We start from the raw sequence: 7,906 nt of genomic DNA on the forward strand, positions 1-7,906 counted from the left end.
GCCGTATGCACACACCATTCTCTTTACGCCATGTTGAATATAACATATTCACTTAACACGTTCAAACCGGTAGGTCTTTACTGTGTGTGCGATAAGCACATCTAAACTAGCTTCACTCAAAACAATATAAATATTTGTGACAAACAAAATTTGACAAAAATCAGTATTTCTAAATATTGTTACTAAACCTAATCACCATGGATTTTTGGCTAAAAGAAGGAACTTTGAAATGAAAAGCAAGTTCTTCTGGTACTCCAACTGTGGCTGAAATAAACTAGCAAAATACTGTGACACTTTAAAAGTGAGGATGAACGATCACAGTCTTTTGTTGCCGAAAAATCTGTTAGTACTAGTGAGTTATCCAAGGTGAAAGAATTTCCACCGAAGTATATAAAAAAAGAAGAAGAAGCAGATGTTAAAAGACCGAAACGAAAGTACGATGAAAGTTATTTGTCTTTCGGTTTTACGTGTGTTGGAAATAAAGATGTTCCTGATGTGCAGTGCGTCATGTGCAACAAAATAAGAGCAAACAGTTCATTGGCTCCTGCTAAACTTCGTAGGCTTTTGGAAACCAAGCACGCTGAATACAAAGACAAAGATATAACGTTTTTCAAGAGGCAGTGTGCCTCACTTGGAAATTGTAAACTTTCGATGATTAAAATTGCTAAAACAGACAACGAAAGTGCAACAGAGGCATCTTATCGAGTAAGTTACCGTATAGCGCTTGCCGGAGAAGCTCACAGTATTGGAGAAATGCTTATCAAGCCTTGCGCAAAAGATATTGTAATGTGCATGTTGAGCGAGCAGTCTGGTAAAAACACTGATGCTGTACAGTTGTCAAATAATACTGTTGCACGCTGTATTAAAGATCTTGCTGATGACATAGACAAAGAGCTAGTTTGCCAACTGAAAATTTGCCACGAGTATTCATTGCAGCTAGATGAGTCCACTGATGTTTCAGGACTTGTTGTGCTACTAGTATTTGTCCGATATAGATTTAATAATATTAATGAAGAGGACCTGCTCTTATGTGAATCTTTGCAAAGCTGCACGGCTGGAGAAGAATTATTCAACTGCATCAACAATTTTATCAGAAAGCATGAAATTAGTTGGGGGAAATGTATTGATGTATACATACATCAATGTATTGATGTATGTGCTGACGGTGCTCAGGCAATGATCGGGAAGATTAAGGGAGCTGTAACGTGAATCATAAGTGTGGCACCAGAAAGCACTAAGAGCCATTGTGTTCTACACAGACAAGCACTTGCAGTTAAAAAAATACTAGCATATCTGAAAATTGTGCTCGATGAAGCAGTACAAATGATCAATTTTGTCAAATCTCAACCACTTCAATCCAGGTTATTTAAAATTTTGTGCGAGGAAATGGGTAGTCAGCCCAAAACGCTTCTTTTACATACAGAAGTGAGGTGGCTATCCCGAGGAAAAGTGCTTGTGAGGCTTTTTGAGCTTCGTAGTGAACTACTGGTATTCTTCACTTCAGATAATTCAGGATGAAAATTTAATGACTGTCTGACAAATTCCTCATGGCTAATGAGACTTGCATATCTTGCATATATTTTTGCAAAATTAAATTAAATTAATCTGTCGCTGCAAGGAAAGAATGTGACCATTTTTACTACAATGGATAAAATTTCGTCGTTAAAAAATAAACTGGAATTCTGGGCATCTTCTGTAGAACAGAATAACTTCGACTGCTTCCCTAAACTACATGAATTTCTGACTGAAATAAATTCTACAGTCCATGAAGAAGTTTCCAGCACAATTTTACAGCACTTACGTGACTTGCAGGCCTCTTTATTAGAATATTTTCCTACAACTACTGATGATAATGCTTGGGTTCAAAATCTGTTTGTAATTACAGCCAAAGCAGTCTGCTTTACTGCGCACGATTATGAAAGCCTAATTGACTTAATTTCTGATTCTGATTGGAAACAAACGTTTAAGGATCTTCCGCTGAATAATTTTTGGAGCAGCCTAATAGAAGAGTACCCTAATGTAGCTAAACGTGCAGTTCAAGTGCTCCTTCCTCATTTGTGTGAGACGGGATTTTCTTATTATACTTCAACAAAAACCAAATATAGGAATAGACTTGATGCTGCACCTGACATGAGGACTCAACTTCCCAGCATTATTCCTAATATCAAACGAATTTGTGATAGAAAAATGCAGAAACACCAATCCCATTAAATCCAAATTTGTATTCCTGTTTATAAAAATAGATTTTCCTAGTAAAAATCTAATTTGTTTGGTGTTTGTGTATATATAAAAACAATTTTTTTAAAGTAGAATACTGTTTTTAATTTTGACTCTTGCACTTGATTTTTGTGCTACTTTATATGCACTTTCCAGTTAGAAATTGTTAGTTCAAATTATTTTAAATTTGTATTTTTGCTTTGTTTTATAAAATGAAATATATTTGAGCATAAATAAAGCAATTTTTTATTTGAAAACCAAACAACTACAAAATAATATTATAAATGTTCCATAATAGGCTAAAAAGTGTTCCGTGGCCAAAAAAGTTTGGGAAACTCTGCTGTAGGTGAATGTATATTTATAGTGATGCCTATTAGTAAGTCTTAATGTTAGCTAATAAAAGCTTCTTTTCTCTCTAGATGTAATTAAAATACTTCATCTTACCATAGGGCATCACCATTCCCAACTAGACTTAGTAATTACCTTACCCAGCTTCTTTAAATTAAAAAAAAAAAAAAAAGATTGGAGACACTGTTCAGTAACACTGCCAACAAATATAGAAATCTAGGTAACTCTATCCTTTTCAGTAGGTTATAGGTTCAACTCAATTCAGTAACACATTGCTTTAATTCACAAGGATTAGGCCATTTTGTTTAAAGGTGGGGCAAAGTTAGATTGATAATAATTATTGCTATCAAGAATAACTTGTACCCCTAAGCGTTTAAGATCAATTGATACAAAATATAAAAGCTTGATATATGTAATTTCTATTTTTAAACTTTCCTCCCCAACATAGCTAGGAATGTTATTTAGGAATTCTTTTACTTTAAAGCAAAAGAGGGAGTCATAAATTTCAAGAAATGTTATGTGGGAAGAATCAAGGCCTTTACGTATAAATATGAAATATTCTCTGCCAACAAGTTACCTTGCAGATCTTCAATCCCCCTTCAATTCCATAAATCCACAGGTTATTACTTGTTGAAGTTACCAATGGTTCCATTGAGAGACTTAATAGGAAAGAGAGAAAGGGCACCATGCCAGGCTGTATGACCTTATTCTGTTCTGTTTATTCTTTTGTAAGGATTTGGCTCATTTGAGAGTCCTTGTTTCTGGTCAATGATCGTTAGAGCTGGAATCACTGATAAACTGGTTTAGGGGCTGAACTTTAGATATGCTGTGGGTACAGTGTTGAGTGAAAGACAAAGCAGAAAAGAAGTTCCCTCTCCTCTTAATAAAAAAATTATTTTGTTAGACACAGATTCAGTGCTCACAAGAGGGGAAATATTGGTTACTAGAGGCAACCAGGGGTGTTAGCAGATTTCTGGGAGATGGCTCAAACTGGTTCTTTTTGTAATATCAAGAGGAACCCCTAGATACTGAACCCTGCCTTTGTTGCTCATGACACCACCTGCGATAAGCGTCACATTTTTGGAGGCTTTTCCACAATCCTGGTTCAGTACTCCTGGCAAACACATTTTGAGTAAATCATTAATTTCGGAAAGCAATTTTATTATATTTGGGGGGGAATTGCAATGTGCATGCCTGTATACATGTTGGAGACCTGGTATAAGGAGAGGGATATTGATACTAAGAAATGCCTTTTACTAACAGGGATATCTGAGGGCTCCAAAAGATCCATTTTATGGGCACACACAGAATGCCTGAGCAAGTGCAGAATGAGTGGGCGCGTAGTTATGAGGGAGGAAGGTGCATTTTCAGTGCTATGTGAGCAGCCAGTGGCAGTGGAAGCCTCACAAGTTCCAAGTGAGATAGTGGTGGCAGTGAGCATGTGGAAGCTGTTAGCCTCTGGACACCAGCCCCCATTGACTCTAGCTTCAGATGCATAATTTTTAATGAAAATGCCAGCCTTCCTTGGAAAAGATGGAAAGACCATGCCTGATAGGCCAGGTTTTTTGGCCCGGCAGCCTCAAGCCTGGGAGCTGCAGCATCACTGGGTGTATGGACAAAAGCTCTGAGGCAGGCATTAGAAAACGTTGTACTGCCCCATGTTAAGCCAAGCCCGTACTGAAAATTAAGGTTATTCTCTGGGAGTGCAGTTCCAATACCTGGGGAAGATGGGTTTGATGTAAAGGACTGCCTAGAGGCCCCCCATCATGCATTTGGGAGAACAGACAGCTCTGGGGACATTTACTGTAAGTTCCTCCATGAAAGATGGTGACAGTGCAAAAGTGTGACAAAGTTTCCGCCTATATAAAGAGAAACTTTTACAGTGAGCTGTCATGAAGGAAGCAGTGACTGCTGAGCAAATGGACTGGACCAGACTGACCCAAATTATATGAGGCACTTATTAGTACAACCCAAAGTTGCTCAATCTTTGGTGAAGAGAATGACAGGAAAGTCCATCAAGTCACTTTCTGCTGATGAGAGGTCAAAGAGGAGGAAAAAAAGGCAGGCAGGTAATGGGGGCTGGGAAGTCTAACCATCTGAACCAGACAGTGCAGCACCAATGTGACCAACCAAGACACTGATGGCGAGCATCAAAGAGGAACTTGCCCAACAAATGGGTGTCATGACAGAACAGAGGGCTGAACTACAGAGTACCATCAGCCCATCTAAGACTTCAGGGTACAAGGAGCCATCAGCTGCAGAGATCCAGAAAGACTGGCATTTAGAGTCACCATCCCACCTAAGTGTAAAGGGAGAAGACAATCCTTTTGCTTCAGCTGTGACCAGGATGGCCCCTGGGAACCCTTTAGACCCCAATAGGATGAGAGATGTAAAAGGACTTTTTGGGAAATTATTAATTTCCTAACCGATGCTCCAGTCCTAGTCTTTTCTGACCCAAGCAAACCCTTTATCCTACATAAAGATATGGGAAGATTTGGGAGCAGTCCTTTACCAGGAAGTTGAAGGCAAACAGAAACTTGTGCCCTTTGATAGAAAGTCTCACAATCAGAGTCCTCAGCTATCTCATTCACAAGCTGAAGTTCTTGATCTTAAAGTGGGCTGTTATTGAAAAAAAATTGAGACTACTTGTATAGTACTCAGTTTCAGGTGTGGACAGACAAATCTATTCACTTATGTCTGAACAAGTTCCCAGATGGATGCTACAGGTCAGAGATGGGTGTCTGATTTGTCTAACTACATGTTCAGCCTCCAGTGCTGACGCAGGAGAAGCAATGTAAATGTGAATGCATTGTCTCAGCATCCACAGGCTTCAGAAATTGCTGTGAGAGGTGTTTGCAGTACGAGCCATCAAGAGATCCAGGATAGTCTTCTCGACTGTATTGCAGAAACTTTGGGCCTGTCCCTGAAAGTGTTCCATTAGCCTCAGTGAGCTGTTTTTGTTAGACCTAGACTCAATACTGCAGACTGGTAAGAAGCCCAACGGCAAAATAATGATATTCGTGACACACAGCTCACTAAAAAGGAGAGGCAAAATCCAGCCATGATTATTCACTCTATCCCAGAGGACAAACTACTGTTGAGAAAATGTACTGAATGAAAACTGATTCAGGGAGTTGTGCACAGCAGACCCTTTACTAAATCAATGAACACAATTAGTGCTACTGAAAGATTACAGAGCCCTGGCCATGTGGGGCTTCCTTGATAACTTTTGGATATTTGGGAATGGAGAGACTCCTGGAACTTAGTGGTTCTGTTGGTCCCAGATGGCTAGGATGTTTGCAAGAAATGCAAGATGTGCTTGGTGTCTTCAAAGGAAAACTCTACCCACCAGAGATGCATACCTGGAGAATATCATTAGCAGCAAACATTTGGAGCTGGTATGCATTGAATTCCTGTCTTTAGAAGCATCCAGAAAAGATGCTGCGAACACCTTAGTAGTGACTGACCACTTTACTTGGTATGTGTGTACATGTTCTATACATGACCAGAAGTCCACCTCAGTTACTTCTGAATGTGGTGGGAGAAATACTATTCCATGTATAGATTTCCAGCTAAGATCACTGACCAAGGAGAGGACTTTGAAAGTCATTTTCTGAAGGAAGTGATTAAGATGGCAGGAATTAAGAAGTCCAGGACAAGCACAATCACCCACAAGGTGATCTTTAGACAGAATAGTTTAATTGAACTCTGTTAAATATGTTGGGGACTATACATCCAGAGCAGAAGTCAACTTGAAGCTGGCATACTGAATTTTTGTGCATATGTACGATGTCTCAAGAAAGGAAGCTACAGGAGTCGAACTGTATTTCCCGATGTTTAGATGAGAACCTCAGATTAGGAGGTTTGGTGGATAGGATGATGAAGATAGCTAGGAGTGGGATACCAATATGTCAACCTGATTAAGAGAAATGTTGTGAGATGCTTATTGCTTAGCTATGGCTGAAGCCGATAACAACTCAGACAGAAGTAAGCACTGGTATGATGCTAGATTGTATTCTCTGGAGCTCCTGCCAGGAGACAGAGTTCTGTTGCAAATATGGGTGTTGATGACAAATGTAAGATAGCAAACAGATGTGACACATTATCTGGTGGTGGAAAAACTAGGAGATCTGCTGGTCTACAAGATCAAACCTGACACCAAGCAAGGTCAAATAAAAACAGTATATAGGCACTGTCCATTACCTGTGAGGGAATTAGTAGGAGCCCCATATGAGATGGTCCATAACATGGGACTTGGGCAGCAAAAAGTTGCTGGATTGAAGCCACCACCCAACATGTACAGTGGGCCTCCTGGGGGTAAACCACCATTACCCAGCATGTCTGAGAGTGAGTCTGAAAGGAGGGCACTATCATGGTTCATCTTAGACTGGAGATCAGACTCTGGCCTCGGTCTGCTGTGTGTTCCTCTTAGAGGAGTACAGGGATGGTGTTTAGTTTTACCAGATTTCTAGGTGGGGACTGAAGCTGGTTGTATTTTATAAAGAGCAATCTCCAGATATTGAAGCTGGACCTGGTTGCTGATGGCAGAAGGGCTACATCATTAATAATAATAAATTATTTAGCGCTGGTCAAAAACATTCCATGAAATATTTCCCCCACAGAAAAATGGGGTTTCATTGAAATTTTCCATGGAAAAAGATAGGTTTCAGCTGAATTTTCTATCACGAAAATCAAAATGAAACATTTTCTTTCAGTTTGCCAACCTGAAAATTAACACAATATTTTGTTTTTGATCATCATAAACCTGTGACCTGCTGAATGGCCATCATGGAACTATACTACAATGACTTAGCAATAGGGAGAGAATGTGGTGCATTGAGGGAAATACAGTCTGGCTGGGGAGAAAAGCCAGGGGAGATAGGAGAGAATAGGGGCATGTGGGACCCAGAACTAGAGCTCCTGAGCCATCACAGTGGCTCAGGGAGACACAGAGACTCATGCCGACCGAATCCAAAATGGAAGTTTTTGTTCTGTGTTGGCAAACATTGGGAACATTGATAAGTTTGATTTTGATTGTAAACACTGAAATGACATGTTTGATATCACCAAACAGGAATTATTCGGAACTTTCAGTTCTGCAAAAAGTGTCAATAGTTTGACTTTGGGGCTGTTTTCAGGCCAAAAACAGATATCAAAATATCAGAGTTTCCCATGGGACAGAAATCCTGTTTCTGATCAATTCTAATACTATAATTATTTTGTGGTTACTCCTACAATATATTGGTCATTTTCCTGACATATAAGAAGGGGTTGTTTATGCCCTGAGGAGCTCATAGTTTAAGGATATACAGACAGGGAGTGATCAGATAAGAGGAACAAC

At 39.5% G+C, this 7,906-nt stretch overlaps 1 pseudogene; it reads left to right on the forward strand.

Moving 5' to 3' along the window:
- Positions 1-300: 300 nt before the first annotated feature.
- Positions 301-2,211, forward strand: LOC125630174 (zinc finger BED domain-containing protein 5-like; annotated as a pseudogene).
- Positions 2,212-7,906: the final 5,695 nt, after the last annotated feature.

The sequence above is a fragment of the Caretta caretta genome, chromosome 1 (genome assembly GCF_965140235.1).
Source record: "Caretta caretta isolate rCarCar2 chromosome 1, rCarCar1.hap1, whole genome shotgun sequence".
NCBI lineage: Eukaryota > Metazoa > Chordata > Testudines > Cheloniidae > Caretta > Caretta caretta.